We start from the raw sequence: 14380 nt of genomic DNA on the forward strand, positions 1-14380 counted from the left end.
GAGTGTAATTAAAAGTTCAGCATTGGGCAGATGAATGTGGGTATGGTTCCTGTTCGCACAGGGCTCACTAATTCCATTCGCTGGACCTTGACTTTGATGTCTCTGGTGACTCCAGCTCTTTCCTCAAGCTGCTCATGTGCCTGCATGAAACCTTTGGGTTTGGCAAGTCTAATCCATCCACTTCACCTGAATACGTGAAACTTTCCTGTTCTCTTTCGTTTCGCACTGACTCAGATATTTTAAAATATTTTCAGCATTTGAAAAAAAAGGTGACAAATAGGAGAGCAGAGTTGCACCACCAGGGAGGCAGCAGCATGGCATGGGCTTCTGCTTGGTTTCACAAGCCCATCTCAGCTGTTGTGCTTGAGGCTGCAGTGAAGGAAAGGATGTTCTTAGGTTCCACTGCAAGCAAAGTCTCTGCTAAATATGAGTGGAATAAAAGATTTGTTATTTGTAACTTTTTTTTCATTAGATTTCTGCATATTTTGCATCAGAGCTACATTCTCTGGCCTTTCTCAAAGCAGCTTTGAGATTATGGGTTCTGAATATCTGGACTCTGTTCCTTGCTGCTTTGATACCCTGATTCAAAGTGGCTGCAGAGAATCCCACCTGCAGAAGCAAGCAGAATTATTTTTCCTTTCAGAGTGGTAAAAAGAGTTTTGGAGCTATGTCATCTGCCATGGTTGACAACCAAAACACTTCATTAAAAGTTGCATAGAAGAATAAAATTCCTTTTTTCTTCATAAAAACCTTTACTAGTACCAAACAAAGAATTCTGTTGTTAAATCTACAAACTCAGGAAAAAATGAAACCATAGGAATTTTTACATGTTGGAACTATCTGATGTTCAGTTATGGTACAGTTGATACTGTCCTCTCTACTTGAATGATTTGCATGATGGAATTAGGTTGACATTACTATCTCATCATCTGCAGAGTCTTCTTTTAGTTCACAAATTGTTTAATGCTTCTTTTTTTTTTCTTAAGGAAAATGTCTGGCTTTGTGTGTGTGGAGGAAGAACTGTATTTGAACACTAATGATGATAGGCTGCAAGGAATCCTCCATGTGAATCTGTGCCCAGCTATTACAAACTTATTTTTTAAGTTATTACCTCACAATGTGATGAAATACATAAAAAACACAGGGGAATCCTGAGCAGTGTCCCAGAGAGTTTTTAGCACTGTTGCTGCAACTATGTTTTATAAGATTTGGTCAACACAGGGAAGAAATTGTAGGAGCTGTTATGCTTGGAGTTATTGAACTCTGTTTAGTGTAATTAATATTGTACTTTTTAAAAAAAAAATCTTCCTTTGAAACCACTGATTTAATGGAATCTACTGCAAGCCAGCTATTCTCACAGAAAATTCTTAGGAAGGTGAACTGCTGTGTGTGCTTCTGGAAGTGGAAAGAGGGGTTCTTAATATTCTATCACTTGGGATTTTTAAGAACCACACATTTCTGGGTGAGGATATGCAAAAATACTGTGCTTTTTATTAGCCTGGGGAAAAAAAAAATAGGTTTTGGTGAAAGTGGAATCCTAGATGTCCTGGAGATGGGGATCAACATCTAACCTAGGGCAAGCTGAAGACCTTGAGGGATGACTAAAGCAACATTCTGAAGACAAAACAATTCTTAATATAGTAGAAGCCTTTGAGGAGAGAATATAATTTAAGCTATTGAAAAAAAAATGGTAAAAAATGGGCATTTGCTAAATATAACATTGATTTAAACTAACATTGAAGAGCAGATTGCAATTTCCTTTATATGGTATTGGGTGACTTCCTGTCAGACCTTCCAATTACTGTTTCCTTTCAAAAGGAGAAATACATTTTTACAGGAACCAACTGGCTCTCAGAGAAGTTTAGGATTTAGTCAGTAAAGTGATATCCAGATGTGAATGCCATAATAGATGGTTTTGATGTTAATCCAAACTCCTGGCTCTCTTTGCTAGTGAAAGATTTCCAAGTTCTTATTATTTTATAATTGTATCTATCTCATTAGTCATAATAATTATTTTTTTAATGTGGTATCTTAGACATTAATGAAAATGAATAAATGAAACATTTAAGAACATTTTGCTGCTTCTAACAACCAAAAACACTTAGTCTAAGTATCTCTGTTTGGCTTCAGATGGCTGTAGTTTGGGTCAATTTAAGACATTCTTGAAGTGCTTGGTATTTGGTGCTACCCTGCGACCTGTCTGGCCTAAGGGCAAGTCAGAGTTCATGCTGAGGCATAAAATCATTATAAAATTGTGGCTCTGCACATTCCCTTCTTGTGGCTTGCAAGGTGAGCAGGTTGGATGCCAGGGCACTGCAGTGGCTGCTGGCACAGCTGGGTCTAACCAGGCGCTGAGCGGCTCCTGCCGCTGCCTTCTTGCTGCGGCTGAGTTGGAGCCTCTTGGGATCCTGGCAGCCTTGGCACAGAGGATGGTCCCAAAGCACAGCTCACCCATCAGTGCCATGGAGATAGCTTTGCTTTGAACTTACCAGGACTTGCATTCTTCAGGGCAGTGTACAAGGACACTGCAGTTGGCCTGGCACGGGGCACATCCCGCAAAGCTCACCTGGTCTCTGGGCTCCTGTTGTGTGCTTACACTTCAAAGATCAGGACCCATTGGTTTAGACCATAGGATTAGTTGGGAGCACAATGATATTAAAGCCCTGCAGATGCTTGGAAAAGCTGCTTAAATTGCCATATCTGTTAACCCATTGGTGAGGCTTTAGACTGGGATTTCAGAAGGCACCCTCCAGGAAGAGCTTGGGCGCCAAGCTCCTGAGAACGTCTGTGCAGGAGCTACGTTGGTCATTGAAGGGTAGTGTAAACTTCTTAAGGCTAAATTTAAACTAGCTTCTTGCATCCTGATAGCAATCTAGCCACAGCAACCCAGAGCTCAATACATTTAAATGGTCAGAGCATTTACCTGACTTTCCTGCTGCTTTTGGCAGTGGTTACTGGCTGGACTCAGCACTAGCATAAAGTTGATTGCATTGGAAAGATACCTTGAGGTTACTTATGAAATTCCAGCCTTAGGATTAGTTGGTTGTTGGTTTTTTTTATATGAAATCCTTTTGGATTCTGGGATTGAAAGTGCAAAAGAGTTCCTGGGATTGAAACTACAAAACATTCAGAACATTTTAATGTAGATGCTGATGGCCAAGTGGGGACTCCACATCAAAAAGTAGATTCTGGAAAGAAATGGATGATGGAGAGCATGCAGTGACAAAGCCACAACAGAACAGGGAGAAAATGATGCTTTTCTTGCCAGAGGAACCACATTTGTTGTTTGGCTCATAGTACAGATTTTAGGATTCTGTTATATCCCCTGAATTAACACCAAAATTTTATTAGCAAAACATGGTTCGAAGACGACGTATTTCAACACTTTGTGTGTCAGCCAGCTTATGATCAGATTAATTCTGTTAATAAGTAAGACTTAAAAGATTTCTAGGAAAGAATGCCATATAATAATGTTCCCTTTTATGTGAAAAATTTTGAAACAGTCATTTTTCTTAAGTTTTAAAAAGTCGAGAGGGGAAAAAAATTTAAAATGTGGTTTGTGTCTGTAGCAGAGCAAAAGAGAAAAATGCTGGTTCTAAATTGTGTGTACCCATGTGAGCATGGAGTATTCTCATCATCTTCATCTATTTGTTAGATGCTGATGAATCTTAGAGCAAAAAGATAATTTCTTCTGTGCAAAGGTTGGACTGAGAGTTTTATCAGCCCAGTGAAATTTCTCAGTGCAACAATAACAAAATACTCTGTGCTCATTATGCTTGAGCCAGGCCTTGTGTGGGTACTTGATTTCCTTTTATTCTGGAATACAGTTTCCATGGGGAGGGAGTTACATGGATATCACTGTTTTGGCATGGCATACCAGGAGATTTCCCCCTGAAGAGCACCTGGTCCCTTGGGCTGGCTGCCCCTGCAGCCCCAGGGCCACATGCCTGCCTGCAGCTCCTCCTGGTGTTACTGCCTGACCCCTCCTCCCTTTTAGGTGTGGTTCCCAGGAAAAGTGAAAGAAATTATTTTAAACCTTGGGATGTTTTATAGCATTCAGAACATTTCTTTAAGGGCACCTGATATCTTTGTTTCCAGAAAGTAGTTGTCAAAATATACTGAGGGTATTTACGAATGTCTCTAAAATGCAACGTATCAGGAAAACTGTTTTTTAATAATTGTGTGGACAAGCTAATTTTGTGTGTAATGATATTTCATTATCAACCGTGTTTATTAGCAAATGCCACGTTTAATTACAAATAATATTTTGTATTAGAAGAAAAAGCATGTCAGAACTATGGGAACATTAACAGAGTGACTGGTTGTTCAGAAGGCTCTGGGTGTGTTTAACTGATAGCAGTGAGGACATTAATTGGGGCAAAAAAGCCCTGAAAGTTTTGTGTAAACGAAAAAGGAGCATCTAAAACTTAGGGTAAAGTTCAGACATATATTATTCAAGGACTTCTTGTGAAGTGAGCCTTGACTTGCTCTCTTCTCCAGCACACCTAGATGCAGTAGGGTGAGCTGTTCTAATACAGACAGCAGGTGGGTGGCTGCGTAATAAACTTTTATCAATAAGACCCACATTATTTGTAAGCTTTAAAAAAAATGTTTTATTGTCTTTGTATTTCAGCTTGGCTGAAGTTAGCTCTATTTCAGCTAACAGTGCCTGTAAAAAGGAGATCAGCATTTCAGTGTTGAAGCTGACACTGACTTGTGTCTTACAAGACATCTGGTCAGAACACGCATTACTGTGTGTGATGGTTCCATGGCCACAGACATGCCAAGTTCTGTCAGTCACTGGAGATCTTCAGAGATATGTATGTCACAGAGCTCTCTCAAATCCATCTCATTGCTTTTGTGGCTGAATATGGCCATGAGAAATCATTTGGCATGGCGAAATAAAGAGTTTTAAGGGAGCATCTTGATGTTAAATACAGGGAGTCATTTTTCATGGTTCTCTGTTTCTTTGTTGTGAACTTTAGTCTATAATAATAGTAATAATAAGTCTGCAGTGTCTTTTATTAGTGGGGAATTACAAGGCACCACCATTTGTACCTTAGCATTGTAAAGCAGGCATTAAAATTTACCAGACAAATAACATTATCTTGCTTATAATTTCCTATATTCTGTTTGATCAGCAAAGGAGGTTGTGTCTTCCAAAAGGATAGGTAAATGAAATCTGCAGGTCTTTTATTGTTTTGCTTTCTCTTTTACACAGGGTCCAAACTCCTAGGCACCTGATTTTCACAGTCTTTGTTTATATGAATAGTAGATTCACCCAAATTCTGTCTTGGAGAAATGAGGGTTTAGCCCCAAGCTTTTCAACTGTTGCTCATACTCTGTCTCTTGATTCCAGTACACGGTTATCCTTAGGAGGCTGTGTTGACACATTCATTATACATAATAAAAATAGGCCAACTTTCATGTTAAGAGTAAGTAGTTTCTGACCACAACTGAAATTCTGATTTTAAAAAGTCCTCTCTCCTTTTCAAAATCATATCTCTTTTTCTGTTGCCACAGAAACAATTTCATTGTCTGAAGCACAGTACCTTCTCTTCAGAATTACAGGGTTTCAGATGTTTGGCTGATCAGGCAACCCGAGTGGCTGAGCATCTGTAAGCACTTTATAATATCTTTGACATGCTTTGTGAGACAAAGAATTGAGTCATCTCTTTTTCCTGCAGCAAGCTTTGCACTCTGGCATTTTTCTTGACTTTTCATGTCTCAACACATTGAAGAACTTACCATGGCCAACAGCAAAATCATACAAGTTTTATAAAAGACTAGAACTAGTGCTTGCCTAGTCTTCTGAACTGCAAACCAGTTTTATCTGGCAGGTTTAACAGTTTGTATTTTTACTTATTCCCATATTATCATTGTTGGCCTTGGTGTTTTGCTTTCCCTCCAGATGGCATCTGGCTGCATGGAGTCCTTTTTATTCTTGTTTTTTAGTCCTGAAGGGATGTTACCTTGTATCTATGACTCTACAAATTATGGAATTAAAGATTCCATAAATGCATAACAAAATATCAAGTCTCATCTAGCTAAGCTATCAGTTCTGTTTAATGAGGTGGACTGCACTGATTTTTCACTCATAAAATGGTGAAAAGGAATTCAGAACAAGCCATAAAATCCACTGCTTTTAACTGAGAAGACAGGAGTAATAACACTGAGTGGGGTCTTAGGTGATCATAAAGGTACAAAGAAAGCACTCTTATTAGGAAGTGTTAGGGAATACTGACATAAGCCCTCACAGCTAATAAAGGAAGGGCAGACAAATATTTATGATATAAGAAAATGAAAATAATCTTTTTTTAAGACTGCTGTGATGGTTACAGTTTACTGTTGCATTTCAAAGATGTTTTAGTCTCCAAAGATCACAGGGACCTTTATGTGGAGGAGAAAGTGGTGCTCAGAAAGGCAGAGCTGGGGAGAATACCCCCAAGTTCCCAGGCAGAGTGCCTGGGAGGGAGAGCCTGTGCTCAAAAGGCTGGGACTTTGCTGGAAAGGGGAGAAAAAAAACTAAAGAGAAAGATAAAAACAAGTGTCTAATGTCCTCCAAATACAGGGCATCTGTAAAACAGTCTGTGCATAGAACTGTGTAGACTTTCCAAGGGCTGTTCTTTGTTCCAGTTCCAGTGAGTTCCTGGAACACAGCCTCCTTCCCTGCTCTTGGAACAGCCGTGACTGCAGGGCTTCTCCAGCAGTGTAGGTGGAAACACAATATGTGTGAACTACATACTCAACCAACAAAAGATTGCTGGAGAAAATGACATCTTCAAAGCAAACCTTCCGTAGACCACAAACATTTATTACTCTGTAGTAAAGATTTTTAAAGCCTGGCACAGTAACAAGGTGCAGGGTTTGGCAAATGGAGATTTGGGGATGTGGACCTGGTCTACTTATCAACATATATTTCCTGTAGGTGTCTGTCTTCTGGTGTAGCTCATCCCAGGAGTGAGCTGAGACAGCACCAGGTTGCACTGGCTGATTCCAGCACACCTACACAGTTTCCAGCATTTGTGTGAACATATTTTGCAAACCTATATCTTCTAATATAGGTCACTTCTGGTTTTGTACTGGTGAGGGTGCTGGCTGCTCCGGGGAGATCAGCAGGAGAGAGTCACTGAGGAGTTCAGCTTTATACATCAAAATGCTCTTGCCAAACGAGTGTTGACTTTAGAAATCTTCAGATTCCACTTAGAATGTTCTGCTGGCTCTCCAGCTTTACGTGTAACTGAAACTCAAGCAGATCAAGTATCAGAGTGTTTTTTAAAAAACTGACTGGCTAACTTTTGAATGGCAGATCACAGTGAAGTAGAAATATCCTTGTTAAACTTACCATTTTCATAATAGTTGAGCTTCTCTTAAGTGTAACAAGCCTGGTAAATCCAGTACCCGTGCAGGGTAACTATTTACCAATATTTACAGGTAGAGGGGCAGTAGAATGAAGTGGTCAGCAGTTTTTGTAAGGCACTGCCTTAATTTTCTATAACTAGAGAGGTATTTTTGTTTTGTGCGGAAAAAAACCCAATGGTTTCCTTAGCATTAAAAGATCAGTCACAAAGAGCTACTGAAGGAAAGCAGCCAAAGCTGCCATATTTCTGCCACTTTCTTGCATCAGTGGAGTTGAGAATAAAGGAACTTTCCAAGTTACAGTACTGTACTTGAAAAGGAAAAAAGTATGCAGTGACTTTTATCTGTGTATTCAGTAGATCAGATGGCAAACTCACCCAGACAGCCTAGCAGGGGAGCAGCTTCTGCCTTTCTCAGCAAGCCCTGAGCAGTGTGAAGCAGCACCAAGTACGACTTCAAAAGATACAAATATGCATCGAGTGTAAAGTTTGGGTTTTTCAAAACATCTGTGTAATTAGCCCAAGTTGTATATTTGTGAGTTGTAGCTCTGACTTTCTCACGGTTTCGTGCTCAGCAGAAGTGGCTTTTTTCATTTCACAAACTTGTGTAAGAGGTTAAACCTACGAACACTGTCACCAAGCCTGACCCCTCGGATCCTTGATCTAAACCTATCCAGTTTCCTTCTAGCATCAATCGCCCCATTGTGCCCAACTACAAAAAGGGAGATGTAGCTGTTAGCCAGTTTCTTTTCTAGAAGAGCAAGATCATTTTAATTGTTATTATCAGCCAGTTCTTGTGGTTTGACATGGATTCAAAATGAAGCAGTTCATCTGCTTAAAGAATGCGTAGGCACTAATATAATAACCTCAGTTTTCAGATGCTTCCATCCTAAGGGAAATTGGTTTGACTTGCCCTTCAGTGGAAATTCTGTGTACTCTTGGCAGACAAAATAGCTCTAGAGTCCAGAAAAACAAAACAAATATGTTCCTGTGTATCATACTTTGTTCTTTTTCCCATTAAAATTTGTATTGTAAATATTTTCATTTAGGCTCAGCACACCTTGTTGCCCTGCAGTTGAAGGAAGCTGTCTGTATGTATTCATATAGTGCTTGTGTACATAAGAAGGTGAAAAACTGGGTTAGTTTTCTTGAAAATGCGAATTATTCTTTGAGCCTTTTGCACGTGGGTTCTGCAGTTCATGTGCACACTCCATCTTGCAGTGGTGTTGGGATGCTTTTCCTTGGAATGGTTCCTTGTTGCTGACTCTTGCACCATCTACACTGTGCTAATTCTCTTCCTTGATGGACAGGATTTGATATAGTGAGTCTTTTATTTGTTGACCCTTGAAAACATGCATGGAGATGACTGAGGACCTGAGGCTGGAACTTATAGGGAAGACTGAGAACATCAAGACTGAGGCTTTTTCTTAATCTCTTCTGTGCAGGCATCAATAGCTTTGTATTTTTGGCCTCTTCAGAAAGCCTGAGGTCCTCCAGCAAGGAGGCTATTTTATGGAGCAAGACGAGTTCATCTATTTTCTTTTTCAGGGGTCTGTCTATGAAATTTATTTTCAGGAAAGTTAAAAAACTGTTGCCTACAGGATAAAATTTAGGACTCTATGAGCTTCTTGGCAACATCCCCTTCAAAACTGCCAGATAACAAAGGACTGGAAGAGCAGTGAGGCAGAGATTAGTAAAACAAAACAAAAACCTTACTCCTCTGACACAACCACTTTTTAACTTCTGTTGCTAAAACTGTCTCTGCTTATTTTTAGCTCAAGGTTTCACAGCACTGAAGGCAATAACTTCAATTAAGTCAATATGTTAATAGTTATGAAACCAATTCCTTCAGCACTGATGCACATTTGTGTATGAACCTAACCCCAGATACAACCAGTTATCTGTAGTAGTTGCTGCTGGAGTTGCCTTCTCCAGCTTGGCCACCAACCAGAAGACCCAGAATTTGTATTTCTAATGTTGAATATGTCTCCTGCATTTGGCATCTCAACAAAAATATATCCTCAGTGAAAACCCAGATTGCCAATTATGAAGAATTCTTTAAGATCTGCTGAAGTTCAAAGCAAAAAGGCCAATTCCTCACAGGTCAGAGCAGCTCTTTTACTGGTTCCTGCTTTGCCTCCAGCAGCAGCTCATCTCCACAACCTGTTTATTTTTCTGCCAGGACTGTTGGCAGGTGAATAGAGCCACATCAGATCACCTCCCGAGTATTTTTATGCTGGAAACCTATGCCCTGAATATGCCATTTTCCTGGCCCAGCATAGCATGAGATCATGGGTTTCAAACCTGTCCGTGTTGCCCTTAAAAGACAAAACACACGATGTACACTTCATTTTCCTTTTTGAGATCTGCTGTGAAATCCCAGCTCAGTTTTGCACTGGGGTTTGCTCTCACAAAGCTCAGAACACCCCAGAGCAATAACCCTTGCTGTGCAGGGAGGGAGGAGAGCGTCACTCGGTCGTGTCCTGAAAACAAATCAGATCATTTGTGAAGCAAAAATGAATGAATGCAAGTTCTTCAAGAATCAGATCAGGAGGAAACAAAACAATCCCTTTTCCTGGGAAATAATTACTTAGAACCTGTCAGCACCAAAGCTTCATGCAGATGTGCTGTGGTTTAGGAAAGCACAGTGTTTGTGCTCTTGCCAAATGGGCAGTAGGTTTAGTCCAGAATTCTTCCCAGCTCCTCAGAGTCGCTGTCTCAGGAGTGCAACATTTTAGTTTCAGTAGAAGGTTGCACTAGCTCTCTGCATGAGAACTGTTGAAAAGATGTTAAATCCTGAAGTGCTGCAATGTTTTCCTTTGTATTTGCTCCATGGCTGCCCAGGGGCTGCTACAGGTACCCATGTCTGGTCCCATGGTCCAGCTTGGCCTTTCCATTCGTGTTGCCAGCTTGGCTCCCTTCTCACCCAGCATCTCTCCTTTCCATCATCAGGATTTAACCTGGAGGAGACATGGGAAGAAGATGTGCTCCTGCAGGGAGGGATGATGCCTGCAGGCAAGTGTCCGATCCCTGGCACCTGCACCAGGTGCTCTCCCTGCTGCTGCTCACTTCCAAGTTTGTGTTGTAAGAGAGGGTGAAAGTACAAACAAGAGAAAACTGAACATGAAAAGTGAGTTTGTTTGCTTACTCAGAAGCTCAGGAGTGGGAGAATGTATAAATAAAAATTCAGGCTAGCAAATGTTAGATACCTGCAGGAACACCTGCACAGTTGGACTAAGCCAGAGCTCTCCAGGCAGCTTGAAGGAGAAATCCAAGAGGTGCATCGGGTGTCTCTGGCTTCAGAAGAAAGCAATGCTTGTCTTGATATGGCTATATTTAAATTCCTTGTATTTTTACTCTAAGTGTTAATATCATTCTTATCCTTTACAGTTTTCACATCTAATTTGGCAAGGTAAACCAGCAATTACTGAAGACTGTGTAACAATTTGAATCATATCAGTGGATTTTAATTGTCTGCATACCTGGAAACACCTTTGACCACAGCTGTGCTCTGAGCTCAGGAGCAACTCATGCCTGATGTATTGTTTTCTTCCTCCTACCAGAATAACACATCATTTCTACTTAGGTTTGTGTAAATCTGAAAAGCAAGGAGGACACGGGAAACTGAAGTGATTGATGGGCAAAGAGTACAGTGAGGTTTTTGTTACCACTGTGAATTTTTAGATTTGCCTTGAATGTTTACATGCTGCTTTTTCCTTTCCGTCTGTCCTTCACCAGTTCTCTGCTCTGTCCTGAATCATATGGAAATGTGCATTTGCATGCCAAGTTTGGCATTGCTGGGGGCTCATTTGCTGTCTCCTGCCTCTGTAATCCAGCCTTCCTGATGTCCCTTCTCTAACCTGCCTCTGCAGAGGATGAGCTTGTTTGTGCTTCCTTATCGGATCCTGAAACTAGATCAAGTTTTATGCCACTTTGCCAATACTGGAATTCTTACTTCTTTCACACTACTCCATATATTGTTTTTCCTGCAGTTTATGTCTCATCTGTGACAAGGAAAAGTTTGTGAATGTGTGTAAAGTAGGTGGAAAGCTCTGGTCTTTGTGCTGCGTGGGTCTAATGAGAGCCCTTAGTAAGGAGCTGCACAAATGAGAAACTGGTGGTGCTTTAGAACTTGATCTGTTTTCTGTTATTTGTAATGCTTTTGCATTTTAAAAATGTTATCCATCTAAGAATATTTGGAACTACTTATAGAAAAAAAAAAAGAGAGAGAAAATTAAAAGAGCCTGCCTTCCTGTTAGATGTGCCAAACAGGTTTGGCAGTCACTTCCTTTGCATTGATGAGACATTCCTCAGCCAGTCCAGCCCTTGTAGCATTTCCTACCTGTGCAGAAGCATTCTCACCAAGTGTTTCTGAAGCTGGAAGATGCCAGCTGGGTTATTTTTCCTGTTCAGAGCATTTTGGATGATGACTGAAGTGTATTGTGGACATCATCAAGGCTTTACACCTCTCATTCAAGAGCCTGAAAGCCTTGTAGAAGATAAAGTGCAAAGATGGCTTTGGCTCAAGGAAAATAAAAGTGTCTGTGCTGGGTCAAACTGGAGTCATCTGTCTCCATCTTCTGGGACATAGTGTCTTTTAGCCAGATGCCCAGGAGAGAGCAAAAGAACAGGCTGAAGCTTTAGGGACATTTGCTCAATATACTTTCCCATTCTGCAGCAAGATACAATGGAGGGAGTTGCTGTCTGTATTTAATACTCCAGGGTGGTTTTTGTTCTGTGGATCTGCGTGGTGGTTCTTTGAGTCCTTGTGCCCTCAGCACTCGTGATGGTCTGAGGCAAAATGTTCCCCTCTATAGGTTTCTGGGCTTGGTGTACCTTTTGGGATTATTTTAACTGCCTTGTTGTGGCCCTGTGGGAGTTTCTTGGAAGGAAGAGCAGAAGGATGTCTCAGGGATACCTGTTAGGTTCACAAGTAACTCAACAAAAACTTGTGAGTGGCAATGAGGTTCTCTGCTGTCTCTGCATTTCCATGTAAGACTTTTCTGCTACAGCAGAAAGATCCACTAACATCAGCACAGTCTTTCAGCCAACATTCAGCTCAAAACTGGGTCGAAAAAGATTTAACAAAAATAAAGTAAGATCAGAACTCCATTGAAATCAGTTTTGTCTTGACACAACTGTGATAAGAGCTCTTGACATTCCACAAACTCTGTATCTACCCAGGAATAGCTTAGGCAAGTGTCTTTTGCCCCTCTGATCCTTTTCCCAGTTTGCATATAATTAAATTACACCAAATTTGTTACCTGTATTGCTGACATTGTCAGCATCAGAAGACCAGTGTAAGGTGCTTGTTTCAAGTGCAGCCAAGCCTCACTCTGATCCTACCAGGGCTGGCTCAGAGGGGCACAGACCTGCTGGATTTTTGCAGACCAAAATCATCCCCCTCTTCCTCAGAGGTGCAACAAGTGGGGCTTGAATGTTTTCAGGGATGCATAGACAATCAACTCAAACTAGATAAAGGCTGAATTTTTTATTGATTATTCCGGTTCAACAAAAAAGATTACATTAGAGCTAAAGAAATAGGCTGGTGGGCACTCCTAGAAATGAGTTATGCAGAAATTAGAGTCAAATGTTTTGAATAAAGAGCTAGCAGAGACATTGAACAAGATTGTGGAGCCTGACATTGTTCTTTGCTCAATGCATATACATCTGGCTATCTAAAATATTCTGCACTAGTATTATAGAGCTCAAAAATGGAAAGAAAAACTTCTGAAAAAGCTGAAGGAGATCTTTGCCATGTCTAATTTTGAAAAAAAAAAAAAAAGTGAACTTAAAGGATTTCAGAAATGTTTGGAAGCATTGGCATTATGACAGCAAGTATCTCAGAATGTCACATGATTTACATTCTGGGATGTTCTGATCAGTTATGTTAACGTCCCTTTTAAAAAGTATAAAGCCAATGCTCTATAAAATAGATACTTGAAAAACAGTTTTCATTTTCCTCAGGCTAGTGAGATTAGTCTCATAATCTGTTTGACCAGCTGCCGAGGACATTCTTTTTCTTTTTTTCTTTTTAAGTGAATGAGCTTCATCTCAACATGATTAAAAAAAAAATAATAATCAGGCTTCAAAAATGCCCAGTTTTTACACAAACTTTTCAATAGGAGCAATTGCATTATCAAGTCTTGTTGCAAATGTAATTGGGTTGGAGGTCATTAAAGACTTTGAATAAAAGAATTTCCATGTTTCCATGTGTGCATTCACCCTTGTCAAGAGTCATCCCATTTTTGGCTCACGATCATCATTTTAGAAGATCTTACTTTCCTGTCTCACCTCTGCCATGTGCCAAGTGTGCAGGCACTGGTGAGTCAGGCTCACTGCTCTTCAGTTCAAAAAGCAGTGGTTTGCCTTGCAAGTTAATATTGTTGATTAAGGTTGCTTTGAAAGGTGTAAAGACATTATTAGGTTTCTTTGTGTGTGTATAAGAGCATGTGTGTTATGTTACGTAGTGGGAGAATTCCAGCAATACTGGGTGCTCTGCTAATTTATTGCACAAAACAGTTTTTCTTTTGTTCTTAGTGGGGATCACATTCACCTATTGATTAGAAGTGGCTGAGCCTTTCATATTTACTTTTTAAAAGAGCATAGCAAAATAAGATGCTTTGTAAAGCCTGGTAGAAATGTTTATATTTCCAGGTCTTCATGCATCTGTGATGAGGAATGTGTTTGAAGGAGACATTTGTAGAGCACCAGGGCTCTGCTGGAACCTCTGGTCCCTCTCCAGGTGTAAAGTTTCCGAACACCCACTTAAAGTGGCAGTTTGGTGATAAACTTAGTTGGGAATGAAGCCCCCATGGGTGAGAAGATTGCCTTGTTCAGCAAAATGTGCTTTATCGTGAGATAGACGTTCTCAAAATCATTGCAGGAAATTCTGCTCGAACCCCTGATGTTTGTTTTTGCAAAGCTGTTGGTGAGAATACAGCAAGCAGCAAAAGCAGATGTTTTGCTAGTTAATTTGTGTTCCCAACAGCAGGTTTTCCCTAGCAAAGTGTATCCATTGC

General features: G+C 40.4%; 1 protein-coding gene across 4 annotated transcripts in view; it reads left to right on the forward strand.

Moving 5' to 3' along the window:
- Positions 1-14380, forward strand: part of CEP112 (centrosomal protein 112) — a 157852-nt gene that overhangs the window by 119535 nt on the left and 23937 nt on the right. The window lies entirely within an intron of this gene.

The sequence above is a fragment of the Apus apus genome, chromosome 17, assembly GCF_020740795.1.
Source record: "Apus apus isolate bApuApu2 chromosome 17, bApuApu2.pri.cur, whole genome shotgun sequence".
Classification (NCBI taxonomy): domain Eukaryota; kingdom Metazoa; phylum Chordata; class Aves; order Apodiformes; family Apodidae; genus Apus; species Apus apus.